The following is a 19,757-nucleotide window of genomic DNA, read 5'->3' as shown; positions in this document are numbered from 1 at the left end:
GGATAAAAACCACAATTCTCAGGCTGGTATTTCAGGTACATAGCAATATGGATATAAATTTTCCAACTACATTTCATATTACTCTTCACACACTATGGCTGTTCCCCAAATTCAGCATACTGTCTCCATGAACTAGCTTATTTTGTATTCTATGACTATAATGTAACCCATGGCATCTCTTCTTTTTTAAAGTCATTCCATTCCTTCAAGACTCAGGTTTGGTGCCACCTCCTCCATGAAACCTTCACAGATTTCCCTAGCTAGAAACATATTTCACAGCTGAAATTGCTTCCTTCCTCCTCAACATTTCCTAGAGCCCTTTCTCAAGATGTCTCTTTTGCCTCCATCATTCTCTACATTGTGCAATACTATTCTTCATTAAGTGTAATTTAAACTCCTTGAAGATAGTGACTAATTTTTCCCCTGTTCAACTCCTAGAGGGTATCATGGGATAGTGGGTCAATAGTTAATTTTAGAATCAGAAAGAGTTGGGTTCAAGTCCTGATTCTGATAAATACTGGATGTGTGACCCCTTGCAAGTCGTTTACCCACTCAGTGCCTCTAGGTACTTCATAAGTACTTGTTGAATTGGATTGACTTATATACAAAAAACCTATATTGATATATTCTAATTAAAACCATAATTCATGATGTTAAGGACCAGAAAATTTAGGTAAAGTTAGTAAAAAAAAAATTATTAAACACTATATTCCATGTACTTGCTAAATGATGGAGATATGAATTCAGAGAAAAAGAAAGACAATTCCTTCCCTCGAGGATCTCACAGCTTGTTGAGGGATGACAGCACATAAAGATGATGGATGATGGTGGGAGGTGAGCAATTATAATGAAGCATAGGGAATGAAGGATAGTTAATCTGAGCCCTTCCCCAAAATCTAGGTTCTGCTGGGAATTCAACAATGGGAGAAGAGGGCTATAGGACTAGAGAAGGCAGCTGCAGCATGAGGTGATGTCTGGCAAATGGAGCATAGCTGGCCTGTTCTAGTTAAGTGTAGTCACAGACAATACAGAGAACTTTACAGAAGGAGATTTGTTTAAAATTTCAATGTGAGAGCCCCTTCCCCACCCCTACCGAAAATAATATTTCCAGGCCATATGATCTTAATTTTTTTAAGGGAAATTTATACTTGTGAGGTTTCCATGATCAAATTTATATTCCTTTGGGCAGAGCACCCATGGGTAAGGCCATGATTCCCTATGTGGACAGAGGGAGAAGAAGGAGGAGAGGAAGGGGAAGGGAGGGAGAGGGAAGAAGAAAAGGAAGGAAGGAAGGAGTGAGCATGTCCAACTGGAACTGGCCAGTTGGCTCCCCAGTGGGGCAACTACTCCTACTCCCAGATTGTTGTTTGTCCTTCATCCTCAAAGAAGATCAATGACATCAGGAAGGTGATGTCATGACTTGCAAGTAAATAGGATTTCAGTGAGGCAGGGCTATGCAAGGTCACCAGCCTTGCTCTTACCTCCAGGGCCATCTGGGTCCAGTGGCAAGATATAGATCAGGATGACTGGAGATAGCCAACAGGTCCCAGGCCAAGCCTCACATGGTCATTATTTAGACTTGATGACTCAGCATGAGTGTAAGTAGCAATCACTTCTATTTTGGTCGATAATCTTGAAGGTCTTCCCCTCCCAGATTGATTTTTTTTGACTAGGTAAAAGAGGCCATTTTGGGGCTCATTTCTTATGTAGTCTTAATCACTAAATGGGCATTGTCTCAGGCAAACTGAGACCTGAGAAAGACCTTAACTTAAAATGGCCAAGGTCTCCCACTATATCTGGGGCCATTTCCAGTTGGCCTGATCTATTTCTTGCCAGTGGATCTGAATGGCTTTGGAGGAGAGAATGTTGGTGACCTTGTACAGCCCTGACTCACTGAAATCCAATTCACTTACAAGTCATGACATGACCTTCCTGATGTAATTGTTCTCTTTGAGAATGAAGGAGAAACAACAACAATACATTATTTATATTTTTATATTTCTCTGCTTCTAAAATTTCTTTGGTTTCTTTTATGACTTCTGGGAAATAGCAATTGCAGGGTTTTTGTTTTGTCATGATTTTCATGGAGCCCCATGATTATCAATATATTTTTCCTTGCCCAGTTTTTCATCTAATTTTTCAGTCTTTTGATTTTGTTCTTATATTTCTTTTTTCCTGATTGTTTCACTAAGTTCTCTTTGTTACATTATTTTTTTTTTCTTTTTTCCCTTAAATTGAACAGCTAGGTGGCAAAGTGAATAGAATGCTGGCTCTGGAGTCACACAGATCTGAGATCAAATGTGGCCTCACAAACTTGATAGTTGTGGGACATTTGACAAGTCATTTAACCTGTTTACCTCTGTTTACTAAAATGCAAAATAGAGATAATGACATTCTCAAACCCCCAGGATTATTGTGAGGATAACATCAGGCATTTTTAAAAACAGCAGAGTGCTTAGCACATGGTAGACAATAGTTTAACAAATGCCTATTTTCTTTTGAGTAGTTTCCATTCCTTTTTTACTCTAAGCTGTTTATTCTCTTTGCATGTGTTCTAAATTATTATTATTATCATTATTATTTTGGTTCTTTCATTTCTTCTATCAACTCAAGGAGTCCTTATGGTCAATCTATGTTCTTTTCTTCTTGTTCTTTTAAGGCTCTACTTGTAATTATTTCAGAATTGTTTCTATCTTCTGGTATTATGTTTTGGGGTTCTTTTCACCCAGAGTGCTTCTTCCTCATAGTAGGAGATTTCTTCTGTTTGTTTATAGCTTTACCTTCAGTCCTAGGATTCATCCTTTGTGTGAAAGAGGTGCTTTCCCCTCCTGGACAGAGTAACTAGTTGACTTTCCTACTGCAGTCTTGGAGTTGGAAGAGGTTGTATAGGTGTTAGCACTAATATACACTCTAGTTTATAAAATGTTGTCCTCTCATAGTCTATTTTTATTCATGTATGCCCACTATAATCCCTGGGTAGAGAGGCTCAAACACTGCCTCTTTTAAAAATGTAGGCTATTGCGTTTGTCTTTCATTTTTGAAGAGGACCATGACATCAGGGAAATGATGGCATGACTTGCGGTTGATTTTGATTTGAATGAGGGATTCTGTGCAAGGCACCAGCCTCACTTTCTCCTCCAGAACCATCAGGGTCCAGTGACCAGCTATTCGTCAAGATGACTGGAGATGGCCTAGGATGCAGTGGGAGACCCTGGCCCCAGCTAAAGCCTTTTCAGGTGCTCTGGATGTGAGTGAGCTCTGGATGGTTCACTATTTTGCCATTTTAATTTGTGGTACTATGCCTTCCCTCACTTTGCCTTTAAACTGCAAGGGAGGAGGGTTGGATGGGAGGCAATTTCTCTTAACTTTTCATTTACTTATTCCCCTTCCTTCATCAACACCCCCTTCCACTCCTAATACAGCCACAAATAGTGACTTACAAGAAAAGTACACGGTGAGCACCCAGGGTTTACCCAGGTGAATTTAATGTTTCCGGACTTCCAGTTTCTGGTTGACTTGTTATGCCTTTCCTCCTTACCCCATCACTTGTTCATTTTAATTATATACCACCAGCAACACCCAATTACTTGTATTTTTATAGAGTTTTAAGGTGTGCAAAATACTCTACAAATATTATCTAATTTTTTCCTCACAATAGCCTGGTAGGTAGGTGATATCATTATCCTCATTTTACACATTAGGGAACTGAGACAAGTGGAGTTTAAGTCAAGTTTCTAGGATCACATAACTAGTATATGTCTGAATTCAGGTATTTCTGACTCCAGAGCTCTATTTACTGCTCCAATGAGCTATCTCAACCAGAATCTTCTGCTGTATTAATTTGTGCATTTCCTACCCTATAATACAATATATACTGAGATTAGCTGTTCAGCATCTTCTTTACACAATCATTTCATGCCTTTGAAGATAGTAATTAAATCACCTACCCTTCTCCAGGATCTTTATAGCACTGCTTTTCTGCTCCTTTTAAACAGTGTTATCATTTTTCTATGGATAATCTCCAGTTTCTTTACAACCATTTAAAGACCAATATAATTTATCATGGTATTTTAAGTAGAGCTGAGTGATGAAGCTTCTATAAAGTTACTGTTTCACAGCCTTTGTATGCCATTCTCCCTTAATATAGCCATGGGATTTTCATATTACCACATTTGAGAATCATATTGGTTAAGCAGAATACTATATTTCCCTTTCTGGTGTTTTAGGAACAAGATATGACTAGTTGGCTGCTTAGTCCCTAGATTTCCATTGTCATCACCAGTAGTTTTTCAATTATACGAAGGAAGGGGTCATTTCTTATTTAAACATCAAGTATTACCCAAGCCTTAGTACAGTGTTGTTTCAGCAATACAGCTAGCAGCTTCTGTGGGGGTATAAGATCCACCCACAGCCAGCACCGAAAAAGTTGCCAACAGCACAGGTTCTTTTGATCTACTTAACTAAGGAAAGCAAGGTGAAGGTGTTGACAAATTTACTTTAATCCAGCATACAGACAGCATTCACTTAGTTCAGGGGAAAAATCCAGCACCCTGAACTTCAGAACAAAATACAAACAAATTACAAATATCAACAGACAGACCCAATACAATTCATAGTTACCAACATCTAGGTTCAGTCCGGGAGCTCAGAAAAAGGGCTGGCCCAGAGTCATGTGCCACCACTGCTGTAAGGAGGAGCTCCCAAGAACAAAAAGCCAACCCCTGGTTTTTATATCTTTCTCAGCATTAGGGGTGAGTCACACATGCGACTCACCCACGTGACCTAGAATTGTCACAAAGAGGCGGACTTAAACCCATGTGTTCTAAAAGCCTCTGCTCTTACAGACATGTAAACTAGGCACTCCCTGGAGTTAGCCCCACCTTGGGCCCCACCTTAGTTGCCAATCCACACTTACTAAGGTTTTACACCTAATAGGGGTTTGGGCCTGGGGCTTAGCACCTAGCAAGGCTCAATGAATTACTCAAAGGGAACAAAAGCCAAACTATTCAATGGCACTCATTGAACTAAGTGCTAAGGAGCCCAATTTTGCTTACCAACACAAGTGTTTTACATACAGTAGTTTTTAGTTACTATTTATTGGATGGTATAGCCAATTTTTTGTCTTACAGAGAGAGTCTAGAGAATTCAGAAATATTACGCATTTTTGTTAAGTGATTAATTTACCTCTTGACTGGAAAAATCTAAATACAAAATAAACATATTTAACTCTAAAAGACCATACCACATGAAACAAATATATAGATTAACATATGATTGCATACTGTATCTACTTGACTCAGCTTTTATCTTCAAACATTTTATCTATTGTTATTCTATAATAGGATAGAAGAGTTTCCAAACTTAGGTTTATGATTCTCTTAAAAATCAGTTTGAAACTTTTAGTTCTGTCCTCTATTAGCTAGTGCTACTGCTCCTGCTATTAGTTGATCTCTGGAGTCTTTTTCCAGTTTGAAATATATATTCCTATGTCCAAAGGGCAATCAAACTATGTACACCCTTTGATCCAGTGAAACCACTGTATGATTTGTATCCCAAAGAGATCATAAAATAGAGAAAGGGACCTACATGACCAAAAATATTTTTTGTGGTGGCAAAGAATTGAAAATTGAGGGGATACCCATCAATTGGGGAATGGCTAAATAAACTGTGATACATGGATGCAATGGAACAGTATTGTTCCATAAGGAATGATGAGCAGGCCAACTTCAGAAAAACCTTATATCAACTTCTGCTGAGCAGAACCAGGAGAACATTGTGCACAGTGACAACAACATTGTGCAATGACTGACTTTGATAGATTGACCTCTTCTTAGCAATGCAAGGTTCCAAGACAATTCCAAAAGACTCCTGATTGAAAATACTATCCACAACCAAAGAAAGACATGATGGGGTCTGAATGCAGATTGAAGCATACTATTTTCATTTGTTCATTTTTTTGGTTTTTTTTTGGCAGGGCAATTGGGGTTAAGTGACTTGCCCAAGGTCACACAGCTAGTACATGTGTCAAGTGTCTGAGGCCGGGTTTGAACTCAGGTTCTCCTGACTCCAGGGCCAGTGCTCTACTCACTGCATCACCTAGCTGCCCTGAAGCATACTATTTTCAATTTCTTTATTTGTGTGTGTGTGTTTCCTTTTGCAAATTGTATTTTTTTTGGCAAACCATTTCTTCTTTCCCAACATAACTGATAGGGAAATAGGTTGCCCATGATTGCACACATATAACTTAAATTGTTTACCCTTTTATGGAGGGGGAGCATTGCTGGGCTTTATTAGTAATACAGAGAAATGCTGTCAATTTATGAGGGTTTATTTTACATCCTGCAAGTTTTCTATAGTTGTTAATTATTTCAAGTAGTTTTTTTTAAAAAAGAATACCATCATATTATCTGCAAAGAGTGATAGCTCTGTTTCTTCTTTGCCTATTGTAATTTCTTCAATTTCTTTTTCATCTCTTACGGCCAAAGCTAACACTTCTAGTACAATACTGAAAAACAGTGGTGATGATTGTCATCCTTGTGTAACTCTTTATCTTATTAGGAATGCTTCTAGCTTATCCCCATTACATATATGTGATGACAAGTAGGATGGGACTTTTTCTCTTTGTTTTTCCTTCAGGACTGCTTCTCAGCACTAAGGCAGTCAAGTATCTTTGATGAGTCTTGCCTTTCAAATGTTATTGAAAGCAAAGTGAGATTTTTTACTGTCTTTTGTTCTGGAATGCTTCTCAGTACTGAGGTAATCAAGTGCCTTTAATGAGTTCTGCCTTTGATTCAATTGGGAGTCTTTAATTGAATCAAGAGTCTTTGATGACTTGATTAAAAAAAAGAAAGCGGGGCAGCTAGGTGGCACAGAGAGTAGAGCACTAGCCCTGGAGTCAGGAGTACCTGAGTTCAAATCCAGCCTCAGACACTTGACATATTTACTAGCTGTGTGACCTTGGGCAAATCAATTAACCTCAATTGCCCTGCCTTCCCCCTGTAAAACAAGCAAACAAAAAAACAAGAAGCCCCCACGCCCCACCCCCTTTTGCTAAGTAGGCACCAAGTCCCAGGGCCATGAGAAGTGTATATATGATCTGAGGTTGGTGTTTTGTTTTGGAAGAGTGGTTTGGCCAGAAGAGACTCTGGGTAGCCATTAAGGACTCCCCCTCCCCACCTCCTGCTTTGAAAACTGAGATGTTGCTGTTTTTCTCTCTGATAAATATGTATTGTGATTTGGTCAGACAGACAGAAGCCTATCTGTTGATTCGTGTTATTTTGCTCTGTTTATAATTCCTGTTTGTAATTTCTGTTTGTATTTTCTCTGCAAGTTCAAGGTGCTGATTTTTTTCCTTGAACAAAGTGAATGATATATGTATATTTAATTAGAGTGAGATTGTTAACCCCTTAAAGTTGCTTTCCTTAGAAAAGCAGATCAAAGAACCTGTGCTAGCAGCTCTCCTGTGTGTTGGTGTTATTGGTCTTATGCCCCCACAGTAACTGTTAGCCCCATTGTTGTTACAATATAATGCTTGCTGATGGCTCTAGATGGATGCTGTTTATAAGTTTAAGGAAAACTCAATTTATTCCTATGCTCTCTCATATTTTTAATAGGAATGGGTGCTGTTTTCTGGTAAAAGCTTTTTCAACATTTATTGAGATAATCATGAATTCATTTAGTTTTGTTATTGATATGGTCAATTATGCTGATAGTTTTCCAAATATCAAACCAGCCCTGTATTCCTGGTATGAATTCATCCTGGTCATAGCGTATTATCCTCATGATAAATTGCTATAATCACTTCTGTAATATTTTATTTTAAATTAGTGCATCAATATTCATTAGGGAAATTGGCCTATAATTTTCTTTCTCTTTTTTAGCTCTTCCCAGTTTAAGCATCAGCACCAGATTTGTGTCATAAAAAAAGTATTTGGTAGGACTACTTCTTCATCTATTTTTTTTTTCAAATAGCCCATACAGTATTGGAATTAATTGTTCTACAAATGTTTGGCAGATTTTACTTGTATATTTATCTGCCCTGGAGAGTTTTTCTTAGGAAGTTCATGGATGGCATGTAAAAATTCTTTTTGTGGAATGAGGTTATTTAAGTATTTTATTTCCTCTTCTGTTAACCTGGGGAATTTATGTTTTTGTAAATTTTCATCCATTTTTCTTAAATTTTCAGATTGATTGGCATACAGTTGGGCAAAACAGCTTGTAATTATTCCTTTAAATTTCTCTGATGAATTCATCTGTTTCATTTTTGTTACTGGATATGGTTTTCTTCTTTCTTTTTTTTTAAATCAAATTAACCAAACAATTATCTATTTTACTGTTTTATTCATTAGACTAGCTCTTATTTTTATAAGTTCAATAGTTTTCTTGCTTATAATATTATTAATTTCTGTTTTGAATTTCAGAATTTCCAATTTGGTGTTTAATTGGTGATTTTAATTTGTTCCTGTTCTAGCTTCTTAAAGTTACATTCCCAATTCATTGTTCTCCTTTTCTTCTATGTTATTCATGGAAGCATTAAGAGATATATAAAATTTCCCTAAGAACTGCTTTAGTTCCATTCCATGAATGCTGGTATGTTGTCTAATTATTGTCATTCTCTTTGATGAAATTATTGATTGTTTCTGTGATTTGTTGTTTGATCCATTCATTCTTCATGATTAGATTATTTAGTTTCTGATTAATTTTAATCTATCTTTCCACGGGCCTTGGTTACATGCCATTTTTTGTATTGTGATTTTAAAAGGATGCATTTAATATTGCTGTCTTTCTTCAATTGATTTTGAAGTTTTTATGCCGTAATATATGATCAATTTTTGTGTAGGTGCCACATACCACTGAGAAAAATGTATATTCCTTTTTATCACCCATTCAGGTTTCTCCAGAGGTCTATCATATCTAACTGTTCTAAACTTCTCTTCACCTCCTTAATTTCTTTCTTATTTATTTTGTGGTTAGATTTATCTAGTTCTGAGAGTGGGAGTTTGAGGTGCCCCACTCGTATAGTCTTGCTCCCTATTTCTTCCTGTTACTTAGTTAATTTCTCCTATAAGAATTTGGATTCTATACCATTTAGTGCATATATACTCAGTATTGATATTATTTAATTGTGTATGTTACCTTTTGCAAGATGTAGTTTCCTACCTTATCTCTTTTATTTAGTGTTTTTTAACTTTTAATTTCACTTAGTTCATGATTGCTCCCGTGCTTTTTCTTTTTCACTTTAGCTGAATTGTAACATATTCTGCTCCAGCTTTTGACCTTTACTCTGTGTATATTTCTCTGCTTCAAATGTGTTTCTTCTAAATAACAATGTAGGATTCTGGCTTTTAATGCACTGGCTATTCATTTTTGTTTTATGGCAGAGTTTATCCCATTCACATTCACATTTATGATTATAAACTCTGTATTTCCCTCCAACCTATTTTCCCCCATTTATACTTTTCTTTCCCTTTCAACCTGTCCCTCCTCAGTAGTGTTTTGCTTCTGACCACCACCACAGTCAATCTATCCTCCTTTCTATCAGCCCCTTTCCATTTCTTTCCCCTTTTTCCTCCTACTTTTACCCTCCCTTCTCTCCTCCCTTGTGTAAGCCCCTCTGCCTCCCCCCCCTTCTCCTTCTACTACCTTATAGGATGAGATAAATTTCTATACCCAACTGTGTGTTTGTTTTTCCCTCTTTCAGCCAAATCTGATGAAAATAAGGTTCAAACAATGTTCATCCATTTCCTTCATTCCTTCTAATATAATATGTCTTTGTACTTCTTCATTTGATGTAATTTACTATATTCTTTCTCTCACTTTCCTCTTCTTCCAGTACAATATTTTTTCACATTTTTTTTCCATATCATCACATCAAGGTCATCTTATACCCACAACTTTTGTTTATGTACACTGCTTCTAACTGCAGTAATAGAGATGCAGTTCTCAAGAGTTACAAGTATCATCTTCCTGTGCAGGGATGTAAACAGTTTAACCTTATTGAATAACATGGTTTTTTCCTTGTTTAACTCTTTATGCTTCTCTTGAGTCCTATATTTGAAGATAATTTTTTCTGCTCAGCTCTAATCTTTTCATCGAGAAAGTTTGAAAGTCCCCTATTTCATCGAATATCCATCTTTTCCCCGGAAAGATTATGCTCAATTTTCCTGGATAGTTGATTCTAAGTTGTAATCCAAGCTCCTTTGTCTTCCTGAATATTATGTTACAAACCATCTGATCCTTTAATGTTGAAGCTGCTAAGTCCTATGTCATCCTGGCTGTGGCTTCTTGGTATGTGAATTGTTTCTTTCTGGCTATTTGTAGTATTTCCTCCTTGACCTGATAGTTCTAGGATTTGGCTATAATATTCCTTCAAGCTTTCCTTTTGGCATCTCTTTCAGCAGGTGATCACCAGATTCTTTCAATGACTATTTTATCCTCTGGTTCTAGGAAAACATGGCAGTTTCCCTTGATCATTTCTTGAAAGATGCTGTCCAGGCTCTTTTTTTCAGTCATGGTTTTCAGGTAGTGCAATAATCCTTAATTTATTTCTCCTGGATCTAATTTCCAGGTCAGTTGTTTCTCCAATGAGGCATTTTACCTTTTCTTCCATTTTTTTTCATTTTTAAAAGGTTTGTTTGACTGATTCTTGTCTGATAGAGTCATTAGCTTCTACTTGCCCGAATCTAATTTTTAAGGAAGTAGTTTCTTCAGTTAGATTTTGTATCGCCTTTTCCATTTGGCCAATTCTACTTTCTAAGGAGTTTTTTTTTTTCATTCTTATTTTTTTTCTCATTTGACCAATTGTATTTTTAAGGAATTATTTTATTCAGTCAATTTCTTCCTTTCCAAGCTGGCTCTGTTTTGCATAACTCTCATTTCTTTTTCCAATTTTTCTTCTGCTTCTCTCATTTGATTTTTAAAATTGTTTTAGAGTTCTTCCAAGAAGGCTTTTTGGTCTTGAGACAAATTCTTCCTCCCCTTTGAGGCTTTGCATGTAGGCATTTTGGCATTGTTGTCCTCTTCTGAATTTGTGTTTTGATTTTCTCTGTCACCACTGTAGCTTTGTATGGTCAGGGCTCTTTTCTGTTTTATATGCATTATTTTAGCCTAATTCAGAAATTTTAAAGTTAAACTCTGCTTCTGGGACACAGGGGACACCACCTCAAGCTTCTTATGTGGGGACCAGGGACCTGGTTACTGGCTTTCTTTGCCAAATCCTCAGGTACTGATGTCTTGCCCACTGCATTGGGGTGGGCCAGCCTAGTTACACCTTCACTTATAGTGGTTCCTGGGTTGGAAGTTTGCCTCCTGCACTTGGGCTGGAAGCCTCAAAGCTAGCCTTTGTGCCACTAGCCTGCTGAGCCAGGTCAGAGGGTCCTTATTTGCTTGTGCAGTTGTGCAGTTGATGTTTTTGGAGTCTTTGAAGACTAACCAGGCTATCAGTGCTTCACAGTGCTTGCTTCCTTTGCCTTCATAGCCATTGGAACTAATTGTTCTCCTCTGCTCATTCCACCAGGGGAAGTCTTCACATGCTTGAGTAGACACTCCCCTAGGAGTCCACAAGGGTTTGAGACTCCTTGGATACCCTCAATCTGGTTTAGCCTTTCTGTAGAAACAATTTACCATGGTGTGGCTGGTGAGCATGTTAGTGTTTTCTGGAGCCACAGATGAGAGTTCATTGGATCAGGTGGAAACTAAAGGTAGAATGCTATACTGGAAAAGGCTCATTACCCCTCACAGTAGAGGTATTAGTTTTCCCTAAACATCCCCTACATTCTACATCATGTATTACCTTAAGAAATAGCTAACATTCACATAATGCTTTAATATTTGCAAAACTCTTTACATGTATTATTTCATATGATCTTCATAACAACCCTGATGAAGAAACCGAGACAGATAGTTTAAATAAGTTGACCAGGGTCATGGAGCTATTATGTATCTGAGATGATATTTCTATTCAAGTTTTCCTGATTTTAAATCTAGCCCTCTGACTGTCTTTAGTAAAGGTTCATATACAGTATAGAAATTGGACACTTAGTATAGCATATTTATAAGAACTAGGAGGAAATATTTTCAACTTCTGTTCATTTCTTTAAATTCAGCACTGAACACTATAATTTCCTTCCTGACTTTACTTAATGTGTTCAGGCTTTCTTCAGAATTGTCTTTATTTCCATAAGGAATTATATAAGTTAACATTCTCCAGTAACTCACATAGCTATCTAAAGTAAGCAGAATACTTTACATATATTTTCTCCCTTGATCCTTAACTCTGAGAGGTATGTGCTATCATCATTCCTATTTTATTTTATTTTTTAGTGGACTATAGAATTTCTTTTGCTTTTTTTAAATTTTATTTAATTTATTTAACATATTCAGTTTTCAGCATTGATTTTCACAAGAGTTTGAATTATGAATTTTCTCCCCATTTCTACCCTCCTGCCCACTCCAAGATGGCTTATATTCTGGTTGTCCCAATCCCCAGTCAGTTCTCCCTTATGTCACCTCACTCCCCTCCCATTCCCCTTTCCCTTCTTCTCTTGTAAGGCAAGATAAATTTCTATTTCCCATTGCCTATGTATCTTATTTCCTAGTTGCATGCAAAAACTTTTTTTTTTGTTTTTGAACATCTGTTTTTTAAAACTTTGAGTTCCAAATTCTCTCCCCTCTTCCCTCCCCAACCACCCTCCCTAAGAATGCAAGCAATTCAACATAGGCCACATGTGTATCATTATGTAAAACCCTTCCACAATACTCAAGTTGTGAAAGATTAACTATGTTTTGCTCCTTCCTAACCTATCCCCCTGTACTGAATTTTCTCCCTTGACCCTGTCCCTTTTTGAAAATGTTGGTTTTTAATTACCTCGTCCCCCCTGTCTGCCCTCCCTTCTATCGTCTCCCCTTTTTTATCTTCTTCCTCCTTCTTTCCTTTGGGTAAGATACCCAATTGAGTGTGTATGGTATTCCCTCCTCAGGTCAAATCCAATGAGAGCAAGATTTACTCATTCTTCCTCACCTGCCCCCTCTTCCCTTCCTATGGAACAACTTTTTCTTGCCACTTTTATGTGAGATAAGTTTATCCCATTCCGATCTCTCCCTTTCTCCCTCTCTCAATATATGTCCTCTCTTTCTCTTAATTTGATTTATTTTCTAGATATCATCCCTTCATATTCACTCACCCTGTGCCCTCTGGCTGTAATCATATAGTATATATATATGTATAGGATATTGTATACATTATATAACACATACACACAATATGTACATACAACACACATATATATATATATACGTTATAATACGTATAGTATTATATATGTGTAATATATATATATATATATATATATATATATATATATATATATATATATACATATTCCTTTCAGCTACTATGATACTGAGGTCCCATGAATCAAATCATACACATCATTATTCCAGGTAGGAATGTAAATAAAACAGTTCAACTTTAGTAAGTCCCTTGTGATTTCTCTTTCTTGTTTACCTTATCATGCTTCTCTTGATTCTTCTGTTTGAAAGTCAAATTTTCTATTCAGCTCTGGTCTTTTCACTGAGAAAGCTTGAAAGTCCTCTATTTTACTGAAAATCCATATTTTGCCTTGGAGCATTATACTCAGTTTGGCTGGGTAGGTGATTCTTGGTTTTAATCCTAGCTCCACAGACCTCTGGAATATCGTATTCCAAGGCCTTCAGTCCCTTAATGTGGAAGCTGCTAGATCCTGTGTTATCCTGATTGCTTTTCCACAATACTCAAATTGTTTCCTTCTGGCCACTTGCAGTATTTTCTCATTGACCTGCGAATTCTGGAATTTGGCAAAAATATTCCTAGGAGTTTTTTTGGGGGGGATCTTTTTCAGGAGGTGATCAGTGTATTCTTTCAATTTTATTTTGCCCTCTGGCTCTAGAATATCAGGGCAGTTCTCCTTGATAATTTCTTGAAAGATGATATCTAGGTTCTTTTTTTGATCATGGCTTTCAGGTAGTCCAATAATTTTTAAATTATCCCTCCTGGATCTATTCTCCATGTCAGTGGTTTTTCAATGAGATATTTCACATTGTCTGCCACTTTCTCATTCCTTTGTTTCTGTTTTATAAAATCTTGATTTCTCATAAAGTCACTAGCTTCCACTTGCTCCAATCTCATTTTTAAGGTAGTATTTTCTTCAGTGGTCTTTTGGACCTCCTTTTCCATTTGGCTACTTCTGCCCTTCAAGGCATTCTTCTCCTCATTGGTTTTTTGGAGCTCTTTTGCCATTTGAGTTAGTCTATTTTTAAGGTGTTGTTTTCTTCAATATTTTTTCAGTATTTTTTGGGTCTTTTAGCAATTCATTGACTTGTTTTTCATGGTTTTCCCACATGATTCTCATTTCTCTTCCCAATTTTTCCTCTACTTCTCTAACTTGCTTTTCCAAATCCTTTTAGAGCTCTTCCATGGCCTGAGACCAGTTCATGTTTGTCTTGCAGGCTTTTGATGTAGGCTTTTTGACTTTGTTGACTTCTTCTGTCTGTATGTTTTGGTCTTCTTTGTCACGAAACAAAGATTCCAAAGTCTGAGACTGAATCTGAGTGCGTTTTCACTGCCTGGCCATGTTCCCAGCCAACTTACTTGACACTTGAGTTTTTCTTCAGGGTATGACTCCTTGTACAGTAAAGAGCACTTTGTTCCAAGCTTGAGGCAATGCACCATTGATTTCAGAGCTATTTCTATACAGCTAGCTCTGCCACACCAGCACTCCTCCTTCCCCAAGAACCGCCAACCAGGACCTGATTCAGATCTTAAGCAGGCTCTGCACTCCTGCTCTGATCTGCCACTTGATTCCTCCCACCTGGTGGGCCTGGGGCTGGAAGCAACTGCAGTTGTAGTTCTGTAGCTGTACCACCCCCGCTTCCTCCAGGGTGGTGGCCAAAATGCGAACTTTCACTCTGTCCCCTGCAGCTTTTCCCACTAACCTTCTCTTTTGTCTTTGGTGTTTGTGGGTTGAGAAGTCTGGTAACTGCCACAGCTCACTGATTCAGGGTGCTAGGGCCTATTCTGCCCAGCTGGTTGGTCCTGCCGCCACCCACGCTGGGCTCTGCTTCCCTCTGCTCCGTGCACTATAGACCTCATCCAGCAACCATCCAGGCTGTCCTGGGCTGGATCCCTGCTTCCCTCTCCTATTTTGTGTGTTCTGCAGTTCTAGAATTTGTTCAGAGCCATTTTTATAGGTTTTTGGAGGGACCTGGCAGGGAGCTCACACAAGTCCCTGCTTTCTAGCTGCAGTCTTGTCTCCCTCATCCCTGATTATCCATCATTCCTGTTTTATAGATGAAGAAACTGAGTCATCGAAGGTGAAGTGATTTTTCCAATATTATACAACTTGTAGGCCCTCCTAACTCCAAATCTAATACTCTATTTACTATGTCATATTATCTCTAAAAACAGTTCAAATTAAGTGGGATGATCTTAATAGATGTTTATGTACTTATTGTTTATATTCATCTGAGAAAATCCAACAATTTTCATGAAGAATCCTACATCTATGATAACCAAGATGTAGCCTATATTTTACGTATTAAAATCACAGACTAGCTTTTTTTTAAAACAGGAAACAGTATAGAACAATAAAAACCTAATGGTTACTTCTTGACAAGCTAACATTTGAAAATTTTCTTGTGAACATGCAGTTATACAATCAGTCCAGTCTAAGGCATTTAAAAAATTCTCTGTTTTGAAAAGGCATTAAATATTATCTACAAAACAAATAAATCTGTATTATAAAGAAGAAATTTTGTGTCCTTTATTTACAATCTCCTCAATGCTAACTTTGCAATATTTTAAAGGCATAAAATAACAAACCTAAAAGGTTCACCATTTATAAAAATTACTGAATGAAAGTTTCCTAAGTTACAATAATTGTAGGATAAGAATTTATTAAAATAACAAAAAATGTAACAACACAGAAAAAGTCAACATTCACTCTCATTGACATCTTTGTCTTGGTCTTACTCTATAATGTCCTTTTCTTGCGGTTGTTCCTTCCAAAGTTTGGTCACCACCATCAGTTTGAGGTTGGGCTAGTTTGCAGCATCTTCTGGAAAGATGCAATTATAGTACTCTTCCCAACCAGCATCAAACCCTCTTCTGCCTATACTTTTATTATCCTCTTGACTTTCTGTGGTATAACTTTGTTCACTCTCTCCTTAAGAAATTCTGTTCCAAATTCATCTTCAAAGTTTCACCAGGATTCTAGTAACATGAGTCTTTCTTCCTTCTCTTCACAGTTTCTCATAGTTTTGTTGGCTTCATCATAAATTTGTTTTCAATGAAACTTTTTTCATTTCCTGTAGACAGTTCAAATTGGGAAAACTTATCTAGTCCTAGATATGCTATGCTCATTGAAGCAATCTCTGGTAAAGACCTTGGTTTTCTTTCTGTTTGTTTGTGTTTTTTTTCAGTTTCTTCCTGTTCAATTTCAAAATCAGTGTAGGATTTCCAAAGCATCTCTGGCATGTCTAAGCATGGCTGGCTAAGAGTCAACTCATATATCACCTGGGCTCTCTCAATATCTCAAAGAATTTTCTCTAACTTGAAAAATTTGATCGATGTTGTCCAATTTTCTTGTACAAGTCCCATGTACTTTCCATAAAGTTTATGGCAATGTTCAAATTCTTGAATCTGCAGCGCCAACTCAATGAGACATTAAGTAATTTGTTTTGGGGACACCTGTCAATAGAAGTTCCCAAAACACTTTTGGTAAGTGGTAGGTTTTTCTGTCTTATTTCTAACTGAATATACGGTAGCCATATTTTGGCAAATGGAAATGCATCACAATTATGTAGATTAGACTTCATCTCTTCTTTACTAGCATCTCCATTGCTTACAATGATGTCTTCAATACCTTACCTATTCCAAAATATTGTTTCAAAGATTTTGTAATTTTTAAACAGTTCTCAGGCTTCATACTTCAAAATCCTATCCACAACTTATTTATAGATCACTCATACCCTTTCAAATTCTTTCTGAATTTCTTCTAACTTTCTAAAAGATACATAGAGAAATCCATCCATATGTTCCTCTCTAACGATTTCCAAAGCTCTTTTATACACTTTCCTTGCATGAGCAAAGTTGCCATGTTTTTCTTCAAAGCAGACATACTTGATCTAGGTCTTAACATAAAGATGCAAGAGGACAATCTTTTGTAAATGCAATATGCTCAATCCACTTCTTTATATCTCTGTTCAGAGTTGAAGTAGGAGTTTCAGATTTGTTCCTCAGGTTGCCAATCCATCCAGCATTCGAATACTTGCTAGGTTCCAGTAATATTTCCTAATATCTCCTCAAGATAAGTGTATTTGTACAAGGACTGGTTGACCCAGGAAACAGCTAGGATGGCCTAATCCCAGATATTTCAGGCATAATTTACTTTGGGTTTCTTGAATTCTGTTTCTGCATATTTTAGAGAGAGTGATATTTTGATAGCATGTAAGGCATGCTTATATGTGGAATGGGCCCTTTGAAATATTTTTAGACTCCCAACCCCCATGGATTGTGAATATTTCATCCACTTACTAATCACAATGTTCTTTATATTGTCCTCAAAAGTCTTTCTTTTCCTTGGTTTATAAAAATTTGATTTTTCAGCTCTGATCTAATGTTAAGGAGGTGGTGGAAGAAGATCAAGTCCAGGGTCAATTAGCCATGCCTTTCCTAGCTTGTTAAAAGTTATTTTTTGAAGTAAATGTAGAACTTTTACTTTATTCCTATTAAATGTAGTTTGCTTTTGTTTATACCATCATTCTATACATTCAAGGGAATTTTAGATCTTTTCTTTGAATTCCATACTTTATTATTTAATATTTTTTTTAGTTTTCAGCATTGATTTCCACAAGATTTTGAGTTACAAATTTTCTCCCCATTTCTACCCTCCCCTCACTCCAAGATGGCATATATTCTGATTGCCCCATTCTCCAGTCAGCCCTCCCTTCTGTCACCCCACTCCCCTCATCCCTTTTCCCCTTACTTTCTTGTAGGGCATGATAGATTTCTATGTCCCATTGCCTATATATGTTATTTCCCAGTTGCATGCAAAAACAACATTTTTGGAGTTTCTGCTTTTAAAACTTTGAATTCCAAATTCTCTCCCCTCTTCCCTCCCCACCCACTCTTCCTAAGACGGCAAGTAATCCAACATAGGCCACACATGTATCATTATGCAAAACACTCCCATAAACAGTCGTGTTGTAAAAAAGATTAACTATATTTCTCTCCATCCTATCCTGTTCCCCCTTCATTGAATTTTCTCCCTTGACCAAATCCCTTTTCAAAAGTGTTTGCTTTTGATTACCTCCTCCCCCTATCTGCCCTCCCTTCTATTGTGCCCCCCCTTTTTTATCCCCTTCCCCCTACTTTCATGTGGGGTAAGATATATAATTAAAGTGTGCATGTTATTCCCTCCTCAAGTCAAATCTGATGAGAGCAAGATTTACTCATTTCCCCTCACCTGCCCCCTCTTCCCCTCCAATGAATTGCTTTTTTGCCACTTTTATGTGAGATAATTTACCCCATTCTATTTCTCCCTTTCTCCCTCTCTTAGTATGTTCCTCTCTCATCCCTTAATTTAATTTTATTTTTTTAGATATCATCCCTTCATGTTCAACTCACTCTGTGCCTTCTCTCTCTCTCTCTCTCTCTCTCTCTCTCTCTCTCTCTCTCTCTCTCTGTGTGTGTGTGTGTGTGTATGTATATATATATTCCCTTCAGCTACCCTAATGCTAAGAAAGGTCTCATTTATTAGACACATCATCTTTCCATGTAGGAATGTAAACAAAGCAGTTCTATTTTAGTAAATCCCTTATGATTTCTCTCTTTGCCTTTTCATGTGTCTCTTGATTCTTGTGTTTGAAAGTCAGATTTTCTCTTCAGCTCTGGTCTTTTCACTGAGAAAGCCTGAAAGTCCTCAATTTTACTGAAAGTCCATATTTTGCCTTAGAGCATTATACTCAGTTTTGCTGGGTAGGTGATTCTTGATTTTAATCCTAATTCCTTTGACCCCTGGAATATCATATTCCAAGCCCTTCAGTCCCTTAATGTAGAAGCTTCTAGATCTTGTGCCATCCTGATTGTGTTTTCACAATACCCAAATTGTTTCTTTCTGGTTGCTTGCAGTATTTTCTCCTTGACCTGCGAATTCTGGAATTTGGCGACAATATTCCTAGGAGTTTTTTGGGGGGGGATCTTTTTCAGGAGATGATCAGTGGATTCTTTCAATTTCTATTTTACCCTCTGGCTCTAGCATATCAGGGAAATTTTCCTTGATAAGTTCTTGAAAGATGATGTCTAGGATCTTTTTTTGATCACAGCTTTCAGGTAGTCCAATAATTTTTAAATTATCTCTCCTGGATTTATTTTCCAGGTTAGTGGTTTTTCCAATGAGATAGTTCACATTGTCTTCCATTTTTTCATTCCTTTGGTTCTGTTTTATAAAATCTTGATTTCTCATAAAGTCACTAGCTTCCACTTGCTCCAATCTCATTTTTAAGGTAGTATTTTCTTCAGTGGTCTTTTGGACCTCCTTTTCCATTTGGCTACTTCTGCCTTTCAAGGCATTCTTCTCCTCATTGGTTTTTTGGAGCTCTTTTGCCATTTGAGTTAGTCTAATTTTAAGGTGTCATTTTCTTCAGTTTTGGGGGGGGTCTTTTTTAGCCAGTAATTGATTTGTTTTTCTTGGTTTTCTTGCATCACTCTCATTTCTCTTTTC

At 37.1% G+C, this 19,757-nt stretch overlaps 1 protein-coding gene across 1 annotated transcript in view; it reads left to right on the top strand.

Annotated features, from left to right (window-relative positions):
* The window catches only part of CCDC102B (coiled-coil domain containing 102B), a 797,015-nt gene that overhangs the window by 463,761 nt on the left and 313,497 nt on the right, over nucleotides 1-19,757 (top strand). The gene's annotated exons all lie outside the window — the stretch shown is intronic.

Source organism: Trichosurus vulpecula, chromosome 1 (assembly GCF_011100635.1).
Source record: "Trichosurus vulpecula isolate mTriVul1 chromosome 1, mTriVul1.pri, whole genome shotgun sequence".
In the NCBI taxonomy this organism is placed as follows: domain Eukaryota; kingdom Metazoa; phylum Chordata; class Mammalia; order Diprotodontia; family Phalangeridae; genus Trichosurus; species Trichosurus vulpecula.
Note: the sequence above shows the minus strand (reverse complement) of the source record. Positions and strands in the feature narration are given on the sequence as shown.